The 23,213-nt window shown below is 39.9% G+C and overlaps 1 long non-coding RNA gene across 1 annotated transcript; it reads right to left on the bottom strand.

Moving 5' to 3' along the window:
* Window positions 1–4,910: 4,910 nt before the first annotated feature.
* On the bottom strand, window positions 4,911–16,335 carry LOC309656305. The gene is made up of 2 exons (XR_014261282.1): window positions 13,880–16,335; window positions 4,911–7,306 (listed from the first exon to the last, which is right to left on the bottom strand). It is a non-coding gene; the product is annotated as an uncharacterized lncRNA (long non-coding RNA).
* Between the last annotated feature and the right edge of the window lie 6,878 nt (window positions 16,336–23,213).

The raw sequence follows: 23,213 nt of genomic DNA, 5'->3' as shown, positions 1-23,213 counted from the left end.
CAAACTACCACTGGCATTTTTCACAGAACTAGAACAAAAAATTTCACAATTTGTATGGAAACACAAAAGACCCCGAATAGCCAAAGCAATCTTGAGAACGAAAAATGGAGCTGGGGGAATCAGGCTCCCTGACTTCAGACTATATTACAAAGCTTCAGTAATCAAGACAGTTTGGTACTGGCACAAAAACAGAAATATAGATCAATGGAACAGGATAGAAAGCCCAGAGATAAACCCACACACATATGGGCACCTTATTTTTGATAAAGGAGGCAAGCATATACAGTGGAGAAAAGACAGCCTCTTCAATAAGTGGTGCTGGGAAAATTGGACAGGTACATGTAAAAGTATGAAAATAGAACACTCCCTGACACCATGCACAAAAATAAACTCAAAATGGATTAAAGACCTAAGTGTAAGGGCAGACACTATCAAACTCTTAGAGGAAAACATAGGCAGAACACTCTATGACATACATCACAGCAAGATTCTTTTTGACCCAGCTCCCAGAGAAATGGAAATAAGAACACAAATAAACAAATGGGACCTAATGAAACTTAAAAGCTTTTGCACAGCAAAGGAAACCATAAACAAGACCAAAAGACAACCATCAGAATGGGAGAAAATATTTGCAAATGAAGCAACTGACAAAGGATTAATCTCCAAGATTTACAAGCAGCTCATGCAGCTCAATAACAAAAAAACGAACAACCCAATCCAAAAATGGGCCGAAGACCTAAATAGACATTTCTCCAAAGAAGATATACAGATGGCCTACAGACACATGAAAGAATGCTCAACATCATTAATCATTAGAGAAATGCAAATCAAAACTACAATGAGATATCATCTCACACCGGTCAGAATGGCCATCATCAAAAAATCTAGAAACAATAAATGCTGGAGAGGGTGTGGAGGAAAGGGAACACTCTTGCACTGTTGGTGGGAATGTAAATTGATACAGCCACTATGGAGAACAGTATGGAGGTTCCTTAAAAAACTACAAATAGAACTACCATACGACCCAGCAATCCCACTACTGGGCATATACCCTGAGAAAACCATAGGTCAAAAAGAGTCATGTACCAAAATGTTCATTGCAGCTCTATTTACAATAGCCAGGACATGGAAGCAATCTAAATGTCCATCGACAGATGAATGGATAAAGAAGATGTGGCACATATATACAATGGAATATTAGCCATAAAAAGAAATGAAATGGAGGTATTTGTAATGAGGTGGATGGAGTTAGAGTCTGTCATACAGAGTGAAGTAAGTCAGAAAGAGAAAAACAAATACAGTATGCTAACACATATATACGGAATCTAAGGGGAAAAAAAAAAAAAAAAAAAAAAAAAAGGCCATGAAGAACCTAGTGGCAAGACGGGAATAAAGACACAGACCTACTAGAGAATGGACTTGAGGATATGGGGAGGGGGTGGGGTGAGATGTGACAGGGTAAGAGAGTGTCATGGACATATATACACTACCAAATGTAAAATAGATAACTAGTGGGAAGCAGCCGCATAGCACAGGGAGATCAGCTCGGTGCTTTGTGACCATCTAGAGGGATGGGATGGGGAGGGTGGGAGGGAGGGAGATGCAAGAGGGAAGAGAAATGGGAACATATTGTATATGTATAACTGATTCACTTTGTTATAAAGCAGAAGCTAACACACCATTGTAAGGCAATTATACTTCAATAAAGATGTTAAAAAAAAAAAAAAAAAAAATCTTCCAACAAACAAAAGTCCAGGGCCAGATGGCTTCACAGGTGAATTCTATCAAACATTTAGAGAAGAGCTAACACCCATCCTTCTCAAACTCTTCCAAAAATTGCAGAGGAAGGAACACTCCCAAACTCATTCTATGAGGCCACCATCACCCTGATACCAAAACCAGACAGAGATACTACAAAAATGAAAATTACAGACCAATATCACTGATGAATATAGATGCAAAAATCCTTAACAAAATACTAGCAAACAGAATCCAACAACACATTAAAAGGATCATACACCATGATCAAGTGGGATTTATCCCAGGGATGCAAGTATCCTTCAATATACACAAATCAATCAGTGTGATACACCATATTAATAAATTGAAGAATAAAAACCATATGATCATCTCAATAGATGCAGAAAAAGCTTTTGACAAAATTCAACACTGATCTATGATAAAAACTCTCCAGAAAGTGGGTACAGAGAGAACATACCTCAACATCATAAAGGCCACATACGACAAACCCACAGCAAACATCACTCTCAATGGTGAAAAACTGAAAGCATTTCCTCTAAGATCAGGAACAAAACAAGGATGTCCACTCCCGCCACTTTTATTCAACATAGTTTTGGAAGTCCTAGCCACTGAGATCAGAGAAGAAAAAGAAATAAAAAGAATCCAAATTGGAAAAGAAGAAGTAAATCTGTCACTGTTTGCAGATGACATGATACTATACATAGATAATCTTAAACATGCCACCAGAAAACTACTGGAGCTAATCAGTGAATTTGGTTTAGTTGCAGGATACAAAATTAATGCATAGAAATGTCTTGCATTCCTACACATTAACAGCAAAAGATCAGAAAGTGATATTAAGGAAACAATCCCATTTAACATCACATCAAAAAGAATAAAACACCTAGGAACAAACCTACCTAAGGAGACAAAAGACCTGTACTCAGAAAACTATAAGATACTGATGAAAAAATCAATGATAACACAAACAGACGGAGATATATACCATGTTCTTGGATTGGAAAAATCAATATTGTGAAAATGACTATACTACCCAAAGCTTGATAGGGATTGCACTGAATCTACAGATTCAATGTAATCCCTATCAAACTACCAATGGCATTTTTCACAGAACTGGAACAAAGAATTTCACAATTTGTATAGAAACACAAAAGACCCTGAATAGCCAAAGCAATCTTGAGAAAGAAAAATGGTGCTGGAGGAATCAGGCTTCCTTACCTCAGACTATACTACAAAGCTACAGTAATCAAGACAGTATGGTAGTGGCACAAAAACAGAAATATAGATCAATGGAACAGGATAGAAAGCCCAGAGATAAACCCATGCACCTATGGTCAACTAATCTATGACAAAGGACGCAAGGATATACACTGGAGAAAAGACAGTCTCTTCAATAAGTGGTGCTGGGAAAACTGGACAGCTACATGTAAAAGAATGAAATTAGAACACTCCCTAACAACATACACAAAAATGGACTCAAAATGGATTAAAGACCTTAATGTAAGACCAGACAATATAAAACTCTTAGAGGAAAACATAGGAAGAACACTCTTTGACATAAACAACAGCAAGATCTTTTTTGACTCACCTCCTAGAGTAATGGAAATAAAAACAAAAATAAACAAATGGGACCTAATGAAACTTAAAAGCTTTTACACAGCAAAGGAAACTATAAACAAGATGGAAAAACAACCCTCAGAATGGGAGAAAATATTTGCAAACGAATCAACGGACAAAGGATTGTCTGTTAGATTGTAATCTAAAAAATATATAAACAGCTCATGTAGCTCAATATTAAAAAAACAAACAACCCAATCAAAAATGGGCAGAAGACCTAAATAGTCATTTCTAAAAAGAAGACATGCAGATGGCCAAGAGGCACATGAAAAGCTCCTCAACGTCACTAATTATTAGAGAAATGCAAATCAAAACTACAATGAGGTATCACCTCACACTGGTTAGAATGGGCATTATCAGAAAATCTACAACAACAAATTCTGGACAGGGTGTGGAGAAAAGGGAACCCTCTTGCACTGTTGGTGGGAATGTAAATTGATACAGCCACCATGGAGAACAGTATGGAGGTTCCTTAAAACCTAAAAGTAGAACTACCATACGACCCAGCAATCCCACTACTGGGCATATACCCTGAGAAAACCATAATTCAAAAATACACATGCACCCCAATGTTCATTGCAGCACTGTTTACAAAAGCCAGGTCATGGAAGCAACCTAAATGCCCACTGACAGACAAATGGATAAAGAAGTTGTGGTACATATATACAATGGAATATTACTCATCCATAAAGAGGAACGAAATTGGGTCATTTGTAGAGACGTGTATGGACCTAGAGACTGTCATACAGAGTGAAGTAAGTCAGAAAGAGAAAAACAAATATCATATATTAACGCATATATGTGGGATCTAGAAAAATGGTACAGATGAACCGGTTTCCAAGGCAGGAATAGAGACACGATGTAGAGAACAAATATATGGACACCAAGGGGGGAAGGCGGGGTGGGAGGGGGTGGTGGTGGGATGAATTGGGAGATTGGGATTGACATATATACACTAATATGCATAAAATAGATAACTAATAAGAACCTGCTGTATAAAAAATAAAATAAAAGAAGATGTTTCAAGAACCAAGACACTTAAGTAAGGTCACCTATCCCTCATAAGGCTAAAGGTGTAAGGCTGCTGTTATCTAAGTATGGTTCATGGGCCCAAAGGAGACCCTTTCAGGGTGGTTTACCAAACTCGATGAGTTTTCTCTCTTTTGTTGCAGATTAGTACTCCGCCCAGGATTCACAGTGACCCCCCCTGCCGTTATCTCTCTCTCTCTTTTTGTACACATCCCTCCTCTCTGGTCCACTGGTCTACAAATTCTAGGTGCTTCAAGATCCACAATCTCCTATTCCATCTCAATCTCACAGTGAGACAGCTGGGCTATTTTTGGTAAATCCCTCCTGCACTGGTGCCGAGAAGCTGCCTCCATGAAGTAAGCTGGGCAATGTTTGGGTTCACCTCACCTGTTTTCCTTATCTCTGTGCTACCTGTAGTCCAATGTCCAAAAGTTGTTTCATATAGTTTGTCCAGTTTTCCAGTTGGAAGGAAGGTCAACTTTACCTTTATCAGTGAAGAAGTCACAGTAATTTGTTTTTATTGTATTTTACAAATATGTCATTTCATGATGGATAGGGATAAAAACCTTTTCATCCAACCGCACATTATTTGAGACCTGCCTTAGGTAATGTTTCCTCTGTGGCATGCTGAATGAGTCTTGGGGATGAATAGTAATTCAGGCAAAGGATTTGGGGAGATTAGGGAGCACTTTCTAGGCAGATGAATCCCTCTCTTACCCATGGGAATCATGGAGACATATGCAAGGAAGAGACCTCTGACTATTCCAGTTAAAAATTCTGCCTGGGATTATTTGGGTAGCTAGAGATACTTGTACCATGCAGAAAATGATGGAAGCAACAACTGATTATTTCCCTTAGCATGTTCGTGTTTAGAGCTCTCTTCTGAGTCCTGTCCCATTCTCCTTTATCTATGCCTCAAGCTATTAATATTATATCAGGAGAAAGAGGTCAGATATAGCTGTGGTGCAATTTTCAGGATGACCACCAGAGGGCGGGGTTTCCTACAAATGTGGTTCCTCTTTTTATTCAGGTGCTCGTTTGACTTGTTTACTTTGTAGCCACAAGACAGATTACTGTTGCTGTGCAGAAAGGGGCTCTCAGTTTCTAAGTGAGGAGTTTCTATAATATTCAGCTGCAAACTAGCCCTATTAGATTTGGTGTATTCTAGGGAGCAAGGACCGTTGCCAACATGTTTTCTGCCACTCACTCTGTTCTTGTGATCTTCTTAATATTCAGTAAGTAACATTTTATCCTAAATGTTCGTGATTTTTCATTTTCCTATAATTATAGGTAACTTTTAGTTTTCTTCTCCTGCTGAAAACTCTCCTTCTGTCCATTTCTAACATTAAAAAGTGATTCTCTTGTAGGAGGGACCAATGGAGACTCAGTGACCCAGACAGAAGGCCCAGTGACTGTCACAGAGGGGGCGCCTAGGACCCTGCACTGCACTTACCAGACCTCTGATTCAGCTCCTTATCTTTTCTGGTATGTCCAGTATCTCAACAAAGCTCCTCAACTCCTCCTGAAGGGCTCGAAGGCAAACCAGAGGGCAGAGCATCAAGGTTTTCAGGCCACTCTTGTTACGAGTGACAGCTCCTTCCACCTGCAGAAACCCTCAGTGCAAACATCAGACTCGGCTGTGTACTACTGTGCTCTGAGTGACACGGTGAGAGGGGCTGCAGGGGGAGCTGAACACAAACCCAAGGGGAGCAGGAGGGCTGAAGTGAGCAGCCTTGGGGGGAAGAGGTATATTCTCTTCTTGAGCAGTGTTTAGTTTATTTAGAGCTTTTTAGGAAAATAAATCAAGCTCAGATCTAATTCCTAGAAACCCAGGAGGTTGGGACTTGTTCTACAGGGAGAATAGGGTGGATGTCAGTCTTAAAGAAGACCCAAGCTCTCTGATCCCCAGAAGTGCCCCTGTTCAGCCAGAAAGACTCCTCCCTTCTCTAGACTGACTTTCAAAAAAATCTATTTTCTCTTAATGTAAGATGGATGTTAGATGTCACGATATTAATATATTCATTTAGGGAAGGGAAAAGGAATAGATGACTAAAAGCTGCATCAGCTGAATCACAATCATACATCAGCACAGGGATGCCAAGCAAATCATACACAAACTTCCACATGGCTGAGAGGTAACGCCGTTGAGGTGTTGCTCTGAGTGCAATGAGCCAGAGCTGCTGCAGTAGTGGGATGAAAAGGCATTTGTGATTTTTGAATGGCTACATTTTTGATATAAGGAACTAGGAATGCCTGGTCTGGTGATTTTGCATTCATTTTGACTATAGGATGGGATACTTGAAAGCAAGGTTTTTCTAGCGCAGACTGATTATTGATTGGCATTAGACACGTACAGCTGGACAAATTTTGTCCGCCAGGAAACTTGCTGTGATAGCAGTAAGCAGACAAGGAACTTTATCCAGTGTAAATTTCCCCAGGAACCAATGCGTTGGAGTGAAGGAAGAAAAGTTATGATGACTGAGAGTAAATAGTTTGATCTTCCTGTCTGGAAGAAGAATGTGTGAGCTTATTTCACTGTAGATTTTGGCTGCAGGACAAAAAAAAAAAAACAAAACAAAAAAGCCATACAAAAACATGGATGACTGTTTGCTCTCAGAAGCACCATAATCATCACAAATTGTATTGGTCATAAAACTTATGTCTATCCTAGATGCATTGGCTGAATATGGCAAATGGCTGCAGCACTGGTATAATTGTTGTCAACTTAATTACAATAAGTCTAAATAGGCAGGTTAGGCTCACCAACCGAGTCAATAAGCCATGACATGCCACAGGCAAACTGATGGCAGCAAGTTACATTTCCTGTTCTGGTGCAGAAGCATCTCACACTTCAGTACTTGTGCACGTGCCCTGTCAGGCACAGGGCAGGCATTTAGACCTGAATTTGAGACAGAACACAGCACATTTCACCTTGTGTAAGGATTTTCTATCCCTACTATAGAAAAAACAATGATCCCAATACAGAACAACTTTCCAGAAAAGAAAGCATAAGTGTGTGTGTGCGTGTGCGTGTGTGTGTGTGCGTGTGTGTGTGTGTGTCGGGGAGAGGGAGGGAGAGAGAGAGAGAGAGAACACGATAGACTTATGTAGCCAAGTCATGAAGTAATTAACTAAACAGTTAAATTTCATAAAACATATTGGAAGTAAGTAAAGTCTTTCAGAGAAAACTTTTAATGAGGAAAATAGATGTAAGTAGTTTACAAGGGAATAAATCAAAGATTTGAAGCAGGAAAAATGTATCTTAGAATCTGGTGCAGGAAGCAGTATTGGTGAGAGATACTCAAAGGAGGATTCCCAAAATTTAGCAAAAATTTTAAAAAACACCAGACCTAAAATAATCAATGACCTATCTTGTTTAACAATTATTTCAATCTATTTGTACTTTTAAAGTCTGAGAAATCTTCTAAAATGTTTTGGATAAGATGCATACCAGCTCAAACTGGAGCCGTTGTAAAATCATGGTTACTAGCCTCTACTTGATCCCTAACATCCCCCAAATCATATCCCGTTTCCTTAATCAATGAGCTATGTAACCATAATCGCCTTTTAAAATTTTCTTGATTGTCACATAACTCTAATTTTTCTAGTATCTCCATCAGATTATTTTGCCAATGAATAAATAAATGCCATCTGGGAAGGAATGCATTAACAGTGTGCCTGTAACTTGTTTTCTGCTTCCTCTGAGGTCACCTGAGGCCTTTGGGGTTTCCTGAGCTGACCTCTTTGTGGACACAGTAATCGCCATTTGTACTTGAAAGGTAAAGAGGAGTTTTTAGGAGTTGTTCTGTACTAAGTTCTTATCCAGAATGACCTTAGCAGGACATCCAGGGTATTTCTAGATTATTCATTGCAAATAAACTAGAATTTATGAACATGGGATATATCTGATTGGAAAATGGCAGTCAACTAATGTTGGATCTCTGGTACGTGATTAGCAAAACCTGAAAGACCCCAAACCTCAATGACTTCCCTGTTGCAACCTGTGTTGCTATAGTTGATGCTTGTCATACTGAACCCCAAATCTGTCCTGGTGTTAAAAAAGGGACTTTGTGAAGCTTCATTTGAACAATTCATGAGCTCCCAGAGACTGAAGCTGGGTCTGCTGCTCTTTCTTGCTTGTAGTTTTGCTCTTCAGAAGCCCCATTATATCCCCTTCTGGTCACTACCATCCTTCCAAGGAAACCACAGTCCCATAGATAGATTGGTTTTGCCCATTCTTGAACATTATACAACTAGAATAATATAGTTTGGATTTTTTCTATCTGGATTCTTCTCTTAAAATCATATTTCTAAGAGTCATCCATGTTGTATACAGTTTAGTTTGTTTATTCTCATTGCTGTAGGAACATACCAGAATTTATTGAGCTATCTGCTTAAATGGTTCTTTGGATTTGTCCAGCCTTTGGCTGTTATCAATAGTGTTATTGTGACTATTCTTATACACGTTCTTTGGTGAACATATTTACACACTGCTATTGGTCATATATATTAGAATTTCTGGATTAAAGGGTATACATATATCTGGCTTTAATTCCTCCACTAGCTAAGCCCTCAAAGAGTACTAATAACCTCTGTGTTGTAAATCAACCGAAATTTCCAAACCTCATCATTGCTGACCTCTCAGAAAATTTTGACACATGAGTTGTGACCATTTACTCTTTTTAAAAAAATTTTTTTATTTATTATTTTTATTTTTGGCTGTGTTGGGTCTTCGTTTCTGTGCGAGGGCTTTCTCCAGTTGCGGCAAGCGGGGGCCCCTCTTCATCGCGGTGCGCGGGCCTCTCACTATCGCGGCCTCTCTTGTTGCGGAGCACAGGCTCCAGACGCGCAGGCTTAGTAATTGTGGCTCACCGGCCTAGTCGCTCCGCGGCATGTGGGATCTTCCCAGACCAGGGCTCGAACCCGTGTCCTCTGCATTGGCAGGCAGATTCTCAACCACTGCGCCACCAGGGTAGCCCGTGACCATTTACTCTTGCTTCAAATCCTCTCTTCCTTAGAGAGTGTTTCTCTCTTTCTTAGAGAAACAGCTTCTTCTCTGACAAAACACTCTCTGAGGTTCGTACCTACTTCTTGGGCTGTTTCCTCTTTCACTCTTGCACGCACTTTCATCTCCCTTCCAGTCATTAACTATTGCGCGTCCGCAAGGTTTAGCGCTAGACTATGTCCTCTCTTTGTGTTATTCTCTCTCTCTCTGACATTTTACTCATGTCTACATGCCTCTGTATCATACCTCATCATCTACTTCCTCTAGCTTTTCACTCAGTTTAAAAAGTATGAGCCATGGGCTTCCCTGGTGGCGCAGTGGTTGGGAGTCCGCCTGCCAATGCAGGGGACACGGGTTCGAGCCCTGGTCTGGGAAGATCCCACATGCCGCGGAGCAACTAGGCCCGTGAGCCACAACTACTGAGCCTGCGCGTCTGGAGCCTGTGCTCCGCAACGAGAGGCCGCGACAGTGAGAGGCCCGCACACCGCGATGAAGAGTGGCCTCCGCTTGCCACAACTAGAGAAAGCCCTCGCACAGAAACGAAGACCCAACACAGCCATAAATAAATAAATTAAAAAAAAAAAAAGTATGAGCCACCTTTCTGTCACATATACACAGAGATAAAAATAACAGAGTAATCAGCATTCTGGCCATAAGTATAGTAAAGTGAGAGAAATTGTCATTGCAACCTCGTGTGACCTTCTAAATCCTCCAAACTCCAGGGGATTCATTTCAAACTCTCTGAGCCAATCTTCTGAATCTCCTCTAACTTGGCTTGAGGAAGATTGAGGAAGACACACCATCACAGCTTCACTTCTGTTTGCTCTAACTCTTCAGTGAATTATCAGTTTTCTCATATATCATTACTCTGCATAATAGGCTAAGGACAGTTGAACAAATGCACTTCATATATGGTTTGGAAGTGTACCCAAGCATGTATTGTGGACTCTCTCCCTGGGTTCTCATGTACTGAAGGCTCTCTTCCAAGTCCAAGACAAAAGGAAATGTTGCAATTAACGTGTTTTTATAATCTACATCTATATCTATACTTATGTATAGAGTTTTAAAATTCCTGTTATGCCTATAACTGTGAGCTCCATACAGTCAGGAAACATGTATGTATTGTACATTACACAGTATATGGCACATAGTGTTTGCACATTAAATACTGGTTAACTGAAGAATGAATTAATTGATAATATCAACAGATACAGAGCTTCTACCCTTTGGATGCTGTTAGATAATTGTGGATCAATTAGTTCTTGTATTCGTCCAATTCTCATCACCATAAGAATACTTCTATTTCCACATACCATAAATCCCCTTTCTGTTTGTACAGATTTTTGTCATATGGTACTATTTTCAGGTTTGCAATTAGATGGTCTCCCTCTTGTTGGCATAGACAGAGCCATCTTCATCACCTGAGTGAGTCTATAGGAAGATGTATATCTAATTCATTTGCTTGTGGACTTGGAAGTCCCTCTTATCGGTGATTCTTCCAGTTTCACCTGGTGATGACGTACTCCTGTATTATGTCTTTTCTGCTTTCTTCTCTAGAGTTTTTATCTTAGAATTCCAGCCTCAAATATTTATTTCCTGTGGCTAGAGATATGAGTCCTATAAAGCTAAGGGTGGTAGTGGGTGGGGAGTGGGGGAGTGGTCCAGGCCGAAAGAAAATCACAGTTAACTTAGTTCTCTTTGAGTCCCAATACTTTTCCTTTCCATCCTAATTCCTAAGGCTCAAAGGAAATGACCTTTGTATAATAGGTGTTCTCTATACCCTAGATGTTGCCCATGAGTATAATTGGATGGTGTTAAACTATCTGTTTCTTTTTATCTTTACCATTGCCATCACTTGTTCTGCTTCTTTGTATATTTTTAATTTCAAGTCTAGTGACCTAGTTTTGGGGTAGATATTCCTACCATTGGGAGTCCTAGCCTGAGACAAGAAAAATGTCCTATCTGTTTTTCTAATTTCCTGATTCTGGTTCCAAGGGCTGAATTATTTCAATCAAGAATCCTTTTAAGTTCCTGGATTCTCAACCCTTAAGAAAACTTTTAGGAAGTATTATGCTCAATTGTAATATTGGTATTTAAAAAATTCTCCTATGAGAGCAAAATCAGGACTCTGCCCCTGGCACAGTAGAAAGAAGAATCACTACGTCCTTGGGGAAATGAGCTATTTGACCTTGGAATGGTGACTGTGAAAAAAGGTAGATGGAAGCATGTAATTTTAGCAAAAAATAATAACAGAAAGAGGGAATTCTCTTTCTTGTGACAATTTGTACAGAATATTCTCTTTTTCAAGAAACACATGCTCAATTATAGGAAAGAAGTTATAGACAAGGAAGAGACTCTCACTTTAGTTTACTTTGATGACTTAAAGATTAATAGGCATTGTTTTTCTCAGAGAATTTTAAAGTTTAAAAGAATGTGAATTTTAGGAAAGATTACAGTTATCCTTGATCATAAGATAGATGTAACCATTTTCCAAATCTATACTAGAAAACATTGCCCTGTAATACATGATAGATGATTTCAGAGGCTGTCATGTTGAGAAGGGTTTGGGTTTGTACTATAGTTTTAACTTTACTTTTAATTTAGAGAAATCACAGTAAGTACAAAAAGGGAAACTCAGAGGCTCAAAGCATAAAAGTTTTTTCAGTCTTCTATGAGAAGTGCTCAAGCTACATTTTGGTTATGTTGCTTTGAACTAGTTACTTGATAACAGCAAATAGGTAAAGCTTAAGACAAAGATGATGACAGCTTCCTCTTTTCTAAAAAAGATCTTCTTAAAAATATACATTATAAAGATCAACTCAAAATGGATCATGGACTTAAATGTAAAATATAAACTATGAAATTTGAAAAAAAGTAAGAGAAAATCTTCAGGCCTGGGGCTGAGTAAATCTTAGATTTGACACCAAAAGCATGATACACACACACACACACACACACACACACACACACACACCCCTAACTGAATCAAATTTAAAAACTTTTTGTCTACAAAAGACCCTGTTAAGAATATGAAAAGATAAGCTACAGACTGGGGGTAAATATTTACAAACCATGTATCTGACATAGTACTTGTATCTAGAATATATAAAGAACTCTAAAAGCTAAACGGTATAGAGAATGAACAACCAATTAGAAAAACGGGTGAAAGACTCAGATTGACATTTCACCAAAGAGGATATACAGATTGCAAATCAGCACATGAAAAGATGTTCAACATCATTAGCCATCAGAGAAATGCAAATTAAAACCACAATGAAATATCACTATACAACTATCAGTGGGGCTAAAATAAAAAATAGTGACAACACCAAATTCTGGCAAACATGTGGGGAAAACTGGATCACTCATAAATTGCTGATGGGGATACAGAATGATACAGGCACTCTGGAAAATAGCTTGGCAATTTCTTATAAAACTAAACATGCAATGCATACTTGGACACTTATCCTAGATAAATAACAGATTTTATTAACATAAAAATCTGTACCTGAATATTCATAACAGCTTTATTCATAGCAGCCAAAATATTGAAACCTGATGTCCCTTAGTAGGTGACTTGTTAAGCAAACTGTGGCACATCCCTACCATGGAATACTACTCAGAAATAAAAAGAAACAAACAGGTTGGATGCACACTATTACCTGGACAAATCTCATGTTTTTACTGCTCATTCTGAGTGAAAAAAATCTCAATGCTTACTTCTATATAATTCCATTTATATAACATTATTAAAATAACAAAATCGTAGGGATGAAGAACAGGTTAGTGATTGTCAGGGGTTAATGGCTACGGAAGGGGTGTCATGAAGAAGCCTTGTGGTTATGAAACAGTTGTGCATCTTGACTGTGGCAGTGAACCTATACATGTGATATACATGAATGCATGAATCTGTACATGTGTAAAATTGCATAGAACTACACGCACACACAAATGGCTGCATGTAAACTGTGGAAATCTAATAAGCCCTGTGGGTTGTACCAATGTTAATTTCCTGGTTTAGAGACCCCTGGAGGACACAGGGTGAAGAGTACACAGAGCCTCCCTGTACATTGTTGGAAACTTCCATGAATCTATAGTTATTTCAAATTAAAAATTTTTTTTTAAATTACAAACAAATTTCATAAAAATCACAACTGTAAATCATCTCCTTGGTTTCATTACACATCACACATTCAGCTTCTGGGTTCTTTTAAAATCTATCCTACAAAGAGCTCCTGCATTAATCTTGCAGTTATCTTTTTCACGTTCTTTCTGAGATACACATTCAGAAACAGAGAAAAACAGCCTTTTAAATATAATTTGTAAGAGTCAGAGTTTGCTAAGTGTGACTAGAATAAATCAAATCAAAGGATGAGAAAATGGATACAAGTTAGTTTAATGACTTTTAGATCACTGAGAGATTATCAGATTTTCAAAGAAAAAGTCAAAGAACAACAAACCCCTTACCTACACTGTTAGTGCAATAAATTCTGTGCAGCTTATTCTTTTCTAGTCCCTCAGTGGGTGAGGGAGGAAGTGACATCAAAGCAGTGCGTCTGAGAGTTGATGTTCTTTTTCTGGGTTGTAGCTAATGGGGGTAGAGTGCGCTCTTCGGACAAGTCTGAAGAGAGCTTATATAAATGGTGGTCAACTCTGCAACATCAACACATGTTCAATGACAAAACCCAATGGAGTGTCCTAGAACCAAGCAAATTAAACAATACTAGTTTTGCTATACGTATCTTCCTGTTCCCCACTCCGCCCTGTGATGTTCTGATCTCTCCAGGGTCTAGAATGGAGAGCTTTTCTTTCCCTCTGCCATGCTCTTCCCTCCTGTCCTCCTAAGATCTATCAAGTTCGTGACCCTGAGTTTTAGTTACACTTGGTGCCTGTAGACAGGCATAAAATTATTTGAAGCAATGGATTTCTTAACTTATGTTCCCAATTCTCTGTCAAAGAGGTCTCCAGACATATCCACAGCTATTCTATCCCCCCCACTTTTTTCAGCACCCTAGTCCTTTTAAGGTCTCACCTGCTGAGATTCTTGTGTACTCTAAAGGGAAACACAATCCATTACACTTATGCTTGGGTTCAACTTTTATAACCTCTGGTAGCAGTTTAGCTTTAAAGGCCAAACGAGGAACAGTGAAACGATTCAAATTGCAGTCAGAGAAGGCTTTTCTGATTACTGCTTTAAACCTCATATGCACTGTGCCCACCAATATAAAAAATGTCCTTCCCTGAATTTTTGTCTTTGTAGGGGGCATGGAGCGTGTTCTGTGAGATGTTTGTGTCTGTGACCACCAGGTGGCAGTGGTTCCATTTCTCTCATTCCTCCAGCGCCTTCACCGTCAAAAGCATGACAGCTACTAGAGGATTTGCTCTTGATTGGCTGAGCCACCAACAGAAAGGCTATCTCCTGCATTAGAGAAGGAGCACTAAGACACAGGAGCATCTCCTCGGGGGAGAAGACTTGGAATCATTAAAACTGTATCAAGAGTGTGATATCAGGATGGAGAAGATGCTGCAATGTGCATTCATAGTCTTGTGGCTTCAGCTTGGATGTAAGTTGGAGGTTAAGAGATGAGAACCATAAGGGCACATTTATCCAAAGCTGGAGAGAAGAGAGAGAGGGGTTTAGTCTCAGCTCATCCCAGGTTTCTTGTTGGAATTTTTCAAAACTGCTGAACTGAAAGCTTTGTATCATTTCTGATTTTGTTTTCCTGAACAGGGTTGAGGGGAGAAGACCAGGTGGATCAGAGCCCTCAGACCCTGAAAATCCAGGAGGGAGGCAGTCTAACCCTCAACTGCAGCTACACGGTCAGCAATTTTAGAGGGCTACTGTGGTATAGACAGGATCCTGGGACGGGACCCGAACTTCTCTTCATTCTTTACTCAGTTGGGGATGAAAAGCAGAAAGAAAGACTAAAAGCCACCTTGTTAAAGAAGGGAAGTTCTCTGCACATCGCAGCCCCTGAACCTGAAGACTCAGCCACTTACCTCTGTGCTGTGGAGACACAGTGTTCCCCAGACACCTGCAGCCTGTACGCAAACCCTGCAGCTGGGGCTCTGGGATCGGGGCATCTTTGTTTTCCCTCCTCGAAGAAGTAGTTACTTAGCACCCAGAACCTCTTTCCAAGTGGTCCTATGGAGAATGAAATCTTGTGACATAGCCAGACAGCAGAGATTACTCTTCATTCTGTCCAGGATCCTGAGTGATACTGGCATTCAACTTTTTCTTTCATTAAAATGTTTAGGTCAGATTTTGGTATCAAGATTATAATAGTTCATTAGATAAGTTGCAATTTATGGCTCCTTTTCTGTCTATAGAAGAATTTGTGTAGGGTTTTTAATAATTTTTTTTTAATTTTCAGAAAGTTCACTAGTGGGCCATCTAAGCATAGAGTTTCACTTATGGGAGAAACTTAATAATCCTTCAATTATGGGTTCAGTTACTTTAACAGGTAAGGGGTTCTTTATATATTTGGTTTTTTTCTTGTGAAAGTTGGTCAATTTTGTTTTTTCTGCTCATAGTTTATTATTTGCTACCTTTACTTTCTTTTTTTTATCTTGCTACTTTTTCTAGTTCTTTGAGTTACAAGTTTGACCATTGATTCTCAACATTTCTTCTTTCCTAACAAATATAATTTAAATCCATAAATTTGCCTCTAATTACAAATATTCCTTGACTTCCAGTGGGGTTACGTCCCAATAAACCCATCATAAGTTGAAAATATCTTAAGTCAAAAGTGCATTTAATACACCTAAACTCCGGACATCATAGCTTAGCCTAGCTTACCTTGAACGTGCTCAGAACACTTATATTAGCCTACAGTTGGGCAAGATTATCTAACACAAAGCCTATTTTATAATACGGTGCTGAGTATCTCATGTAATTTATTGAATACTGTACTGAAAAAGAAAAGCGGAGTGGTTGTCTGGGTTCAGAATGGTTTTTTTTTTTTTTTTAACATCTTTATTGGAGTATAATTGCTTTACAATGGTGTGTTAGTTTCTGCTTTATAACAAAGTGAATCAGTTTTACATATACATATGTTCCCATATCTCTTCCCTCTTGCATCTCCCCCCCCCATCCCACCCCTCTAGGTGGTCACAAAGTACGGAGCTGATCTCCCTATGCTATGCAGCTGCTTCCCACTAGCTATCTATTTTACGTTTGGTAGTAGTGTGATGGTCGTTTACCCTTGTGATCCAGTGACTGGCTGGGAGCTGTCCAGCATCAAAAGAGAGCCTCATACTAGCCCAGGAAAAGATCAAAATTCAAAATTTGAAGCGCGGTTTCTACTTAATGCATATCAGTTTCATACCATCATAAAGTCAGAAAACCGTAAGTCAGGGACCTTCTGTACTGGTTTTGCTGTATCCCACATGTTTTGATATGTCATATATTCATTATTATTCAACTAAAATGTTTGGTAACTCCCATTTGGAGTGGGGATTTTGTGTCCCATGATGGTATTTCCAGGGACGTAAGAATGGCCACATCCTGCCCTGCTCACCACTGGGAAGATTCCTGAGGATGCTATATGTATTAGCTTAATACAAATGGAAAGTGAAGAGGGACTTTTAGCTGAACCAGGACCTGATTACCTCCAAAGCAGGAAAGGTGGGTTGAGGTTCAGGCCTAAGTGGAGTTTCCTACTTCCTTCTGAATCCAGAAAAGCAAGCACAGAACTCCTTTAAGGATGAGTAGGAGAGATAGGCCATGCCTCAAACTGGCCAAGAGTTGACTTGATTTTCAAGCATCTGAGCTGAAATAGAAAGAGAAAGAGGTAGCCAATCACAGGGTACTAAATTAGCTCTCCTTAGATTTGCTTATTATCACAGGTAGGCAAAGACTTAAAATGCAAGAGACATAAGCAGAGTGAGTGGAGTCTCCAGTCCTACATTTTAAGTTAGACTAAGGACTAATTTCCTACTCATAAATGGACTTTGAACAACAGAATCAGCCCTCCTCACCCCTCCCGTGTGGGGAGGGGAAGAGGGAAGGTCTACAAAGAAGGGAAGCAGAAGTGGATGTTTCCTGATTTAGGGAAAGAGAGGTATTCTTTTATCCACACCATCTGGTCTTGTTTAATTTTAATCTTTTGGGTTTACAGCTTTAAAGTCTGCCCAATGTGTTCAAGGAAAGAGATCAGAGAATTATCATGGGATCCTTGTTTCCACCTGCCCTTATTTTGTCATTCTTATCATTACCACAATCATCTTTATTATCATTTATGGAACACTTACCATATGCGGAGTCCATTGCTAAGCACTTTATATAATCATTTTATAATCTAAAAACCACAAAGTAATATTAACCCATCATCAGGTGAGGAAACTGAGGCTTAAGAATGTTTAAAGATGAAGGGAGGGCTTCCCTGATGGCGCAGTGGTTTAGAATCTGCCTGCTAATGCAGGGGACACGGGTTCGAGCCCTGGTCTGGGAAGATCCCACATGCCACGGAGCAACTAGGCCCGTGAGCCACAACTACTGAGCCTGCGCGTCTGGAGCCTGTGCTCCGCAACAAGAGAGGCCGCGATAGTGAAGAGGCCCGCGCACCGCGATGAAGAGTGGCCCCCACTTGCCACAACTAGAGGAAGCCCTCGCACAGAAACGAAGACCCAACACAGCCAAAAATAAATATAATAAATAAATAAATAAATAAATAAATAAAAGATTACTATTAAAAAAAAAAAGATGAAGGGATTTCTAAGATAAAGTAAATGCTGCAGGCAATATAAGATGAGATTAAAAAAAAAAAACTCCAGAGTTAACCAAGTGGACAGTATTTCTCAAATTTTACTGTACACTTAAGAATCACATGAAGAAAAAATATGTCTTATTCTGATCAACAGATTCTGATTCAATAGGTCTGGCATGAGGTTGGGGGTCTACTTTTTTAGTGAGTTACTTGATGATTTTGGTTCAAGTGACTGGGAGATTTTGCTTTGAAAAACACTATAAATGGAAGACTGCTGAATTTCAGGAGGGTGGATGATATGGAAATGTATGTGTTGTGTATTCACTTAGATGTTAGGTGGTTAGAGAACCTCAGAACCCACCTGGGGACACCTAATGCACATAACACCTTATTCTGATTAAACCATGTCCTATTTTGATTAGTAAAAAAAAAATCTCTTTTTTAATGACAAACAAGGTAATGACTTTTGTTTTCAACAACAGCAAAAAGAAATTTATCCGTGGTTTAATGAATGTGAGATTTGGTATAAAACTGATGTAAGTGCAAGTTTTTGTCACGTTAATAGAGCTAGGCCAGCTGTTAGTGGAATGCCTTTTGTAACTGCGGGTACTCAAACGTGAAATGGAGAAAGTCTTAATTCTATGACAAGGGCTATTGTTATGATGATGGATGCTGTTGGATCAAAGATTTTTGTAAGTGTTCGTTCTTTATTTTTTTCATTCTTTATTTTTAATTAAAAAACAAAGCCTCTGTATATGTTAAATGCCATGAGTCTGTTATTTCGTAATATTTCCTCCTCTGTTCTAAAGCTTAAATGTATTCTACTTCATGATTTTAATTAATCTTTTTACTCTTTCTGGATTCTTTACATTTAAAATTCATATTGAAGAAAGCAATTTACAACACTGATAAAATTTTGTTTATTGCAAAATATAGCACAATAATTCTCTAACCTCTGCCTTCATAGTTCTCCTAATAATTTCCAGGAGAGACCCCACTGATGACTTATAATTGTTTTATGACCATGTTTAATCTTCTGCCATACCCTCATAGCCAGGCTTTCCTTTTCCTGTATCTGTGGTGATATGGTTGGTGCGGGGCTTATTTTTGAATTTTGTTCCTCAAGCTCATCTAATTGGTAAATATTAAGTGATACTACTAATATTATTGGAATATATTTAATTATAATATATATAATATTTATAAATTACACTATATAAAATTATTGGACTATATATGTATATATTTTTATTTTGTCTTAAGAATTAGAAACCTTTATTTAGGGCTTCCCTGGTGGCGCAGTGGTTGAGAATCTGCCTGCCAATGCAGGGGACACGGGTTCGAGCCCTGGTCTGGGAAGATGCCACATGCCGCGGAGCAACTAGGCCCGTGAGCCACAACTACTGAGCCTGCGCGTCTGGAGCCTGTGCTCCGCAAGAAGAGAGGCCACGATAGTGAGAGGCCCGCGCACCGCGATGAAGAGTGGCCCCCGCTTGCCGCAACTAGAGAAAGCCCTCGCACAGAAACGAAGACCCAACGCAGCCAAAATTAAAAAAAAAAAAAAAGAAAAGAAACCTATATTTAGAATCACTTATAGAATCAAAGAGATTTTTTTTCCATTTAGATGAATAAGATGTACTCTGGAGCATTTTTCATTGTCACAAATTTGGCAGCTGGGACCCAGAACTAGGGACCAAGAGGCATTAAGCATTCACCATTTTCCATTAAGAACAGCTCACAGCCAGGCACTCTAGGATTTATGAAGAAGCAACTAACTGTACGGACCCTGCAACCCCTGATCTTCACTCCTTTAGCTGGTGTGAGGGATGGAGCAGTCAGGAGAAGAGTACCATCAGAGTGTTCCACTTTCCCCATGAGCCCACTTCAGACATCGATATCCTAAAATACTTGCTTTTAAAGACAGAGATTGTCTGAATAAAAAGGAAAATTGCATGGCATTCTGACTTTGGATATCTGTTTCCGGAGCAGATTTTGATCTATTTTTGCATCTACTTAAGCAGAAGATGAGGAAATCAGAGAAGGATGGTACAGTGAAGGGGGGCAGCAGTTGGGGCTGCCTGGGTTTCTCCATGAGGCACGGTGAGGAGGAGTGAGTGCTGTGACCCACAAATGCCACCTCTGAAGGCAGCAGGCCTGAGTCATCAGCCAGTGCTCCAGCAGGAAAAGGGGAGACAAGAGGCCATGGGGAGCGCTTCCTGAATGGGATCTGACAGGGAGGGGGGGATCCTGCCTTGAGGAGCTTCCTGAGGGTCCCCGGCTGCTCTCTCACAGGGATACTCGCCACAGCGAGGCCATCAGTGGTTGGACAGGAAAGCAGTGACACCCAAAGATGCATACCAGTTAAATAAGAAAGCGTCTGCCACTTTAAAAAAATTCTTCTTAAGTTTTGTTTCTTCCCTAACCTGAAGGGAATTAGAACCAAAGAAAAAAGGCAGAGAAAGAGAACAGAGCAAGCCATGCTGACCTTACTATAGCCAGGAGTCAAGCCTCAGGTTCAGAGAGCAGAAGAGAGAAATGAAGATGGAAGTTTTAACCAGGGCTGCACTGAGATTTACTTAATACATGAAAGTGGCCCAGAGGTCTTGTGGTTTTCTTTCCAAGATGTCTCTAGGGGATAAGGTTCAATGTTCCTCCAAGGACCCATTGATACTTATGCCTCCTTGCTTTACTCGGATACTCTCTCCTCTCCCCCATGCTCCACTTAGAAAATACTTATTTTGCCTCAGGTAGGCTAACTTGTATTATTTCAGCGTATCATCTCCTAAATCTGTAGCTGATGCTTGTCCTTTGATTTGCCTATAGGACTAAAACTTTTGAAATAAAACGGTAAGCAAGGCAGCTTTATTTTTTTCCCAGCAGTACATCCTTTCCTTGAAGTGATGAGCTGAGAATCACCCATCTGCCTGAATGGAGGAAAGATCACGTGGTTTTAAAAATGAAAAAAAAGCAAAAACTCTGTAAACACTGCAACAATTGTCTTGTTACACACAGTGATCATTCTAAAAACTCAAATGACCAAAAGTGTCCTATCTGTAACATGAGACGCACATCTAAGCTGTTCTCTTCCATATCTGTACAGTAACATTACAAAAGCTGGTAGGTGGACTTGCCTGGGATCTGGTGAAGTCATGCATGTGTTTAGTCGCAAGAAGGGCCTGCTGTATCTGTCAGTAACGTCCCTGATCAGATGGGGAAAGAGTAGTTAGCTCACATGCAATATTGAAGTCATGTGGAAACTATGACAAATGATATATTTTATTCTCTTTGTTATAAGCAGAATAGTCTGGGCACAGCTTCCAAACATTCAATGATTCCTGGCCTTGTCCCAATCCATTATGAAAGGTTTTCTTTCTACTTAAAATGGGATGACACACAAAGAGGAAGACAGGAAGTGGCTATGCAGCTTTCCAGCTTAACTGATCCATTTTTGTCAATTTTTTGTAGGAACAAAGAAAAGTATAATTTTTTTTCCAATGGGAAGAGAATTATTTTTCCTCAGTCTCTTTTAGGTCTCTTAAACTTGAGAAGTTAACAAGAAAACGTTTTCAAGGCTACTCCCCCTTCTTTCTTACAGTGCCTTTTCTTTTTTCCCTCCTTTCTCTCCTCCTGGCCAGTCCACTCTGTATTGGGACCACTAGGCACACGCAGAGAATGGGGAAAGACCAGTTATGAACAGGGTTTCTGGAGTGTAAGGATGAGTGCCAGGTCTACTGTTTCCTTTATACCAAGACATGCCGTCTATAAATGCCCTCCTAGTAACACATGATCCCTAGAAACGTTTTAGGAGCTCAGAGAATCGGGCAACTTGGCTTCTAGGTTAGGATCTGACCTTAACCTTCTCAATCACTTTGAACACATCACCCTCTGTATCTGAGTCTCATTTACTCTTTCTTGTCATTTAGGGAGACTTTCCCCCTCCTCTCAAGACTGTATAAGACTTGGTGTTCTTCCTGAACGTAAAGAAAGATCCTTTGACCTCCTCAGAGCATTAGCTCACCAGTAAGATCTTTTCTTTCTCTGGGGTTGTGAAAAAGCAATAAGAAAAGGGTTCTGGGTGGATCCTGGCCTTGAGTTTTTATTTTCCTCTTTCAGAATCAGCCCCTTAGAGTTTAAAACTTAGAAGTGCTCTAAGGGAACCCCTGGGTTGAGAGTGGATGCCTGTTTTATATTTTTACCCTAGTTCTAGGGACATGACTAAGCCTGCGGAGGATGTTATCAATATCAATGAAGGAGCTACTATCTCATTGGCTGATTCCAGGCCTGGGGATTCCTTGGGTTGACAGCTCTCAAGTGAAGGGCTGGGCTGCAGCAATGCAGCTGATATGTCTGTTCTGTTACCTCCCCCAGCCCAGGTTCAGACACAGGGGCTGAGTTAGGGGCCCTGGATTCTAGTGTCTGCTTGAAGTAGGAGGCTGGTGATGGAGGGACTGTGCTCCTGAACCCGAGTGAGTGTTCTGAGCCTAAGACAGGATGGTGTCTGAAACCAAAGCATCGGAAAGGGGACTTGGTGCCTCCATTTGTCCTGCTGTCCTTCACTTGAGATGCTTAGAGCAAGAGTTCAGATAACACCTATATACTTTATGAGGAAGTCACATCCCCAATATGAGGGGCTTCATTGCACCCAGGCCATTAGTTTGCTAGGGCTGTCATCACAAGTGCCATGGGCTAGGTGACTTAACCAACAGAAATGTACAGTATTGCTTCACAGTTCTGGAGGCTAGAAATCTGAAATCAAGGTGTTGGCAGGATTGATTCCTTCTGAGGGCTGTGAGGGAAGAATTGTTCCAGGTTCCTCTCTTTGGCTTGTGGAAGGCCATCTTCTCTGTGTATCTCTTCACATCATCTTCCCACTATGTGTGTCTCTGTGTCAAAATTTCCCCATTTATAATAACACCAGACGTATCTGATTAGGGATCATCCTAATGACCTCATTTTAACTTGATTGCCTCTATTAAGACCCTATCTCCAAATAAGGTCATTTTCTGAGGTACTGAGGGTTAGCACTTCAACACTTGAATGTAAAAGGGACAGAATTCAACCCATAAGTCTCAGTGATCACAGAAGAGTTTTCC

This window comes from Balaenoptera physalus (genome assembly GCF_965194825.1).
Source record: "Balaenoptera physalus genome assembly, chromosome: 2".
Classification (NCBI taxonomy): Eukaryota; Metazoa; Chordata; class Mammalia; order Artiodactyla; family Balaenopteridae; genus Balaenoptera; species Balaenoptera physalus.
The sequence above is the reverse complement of the archived record's forward strand: the minus strand, read 5'-3'. Positions and strand labels throughout refer to the sequence as shown.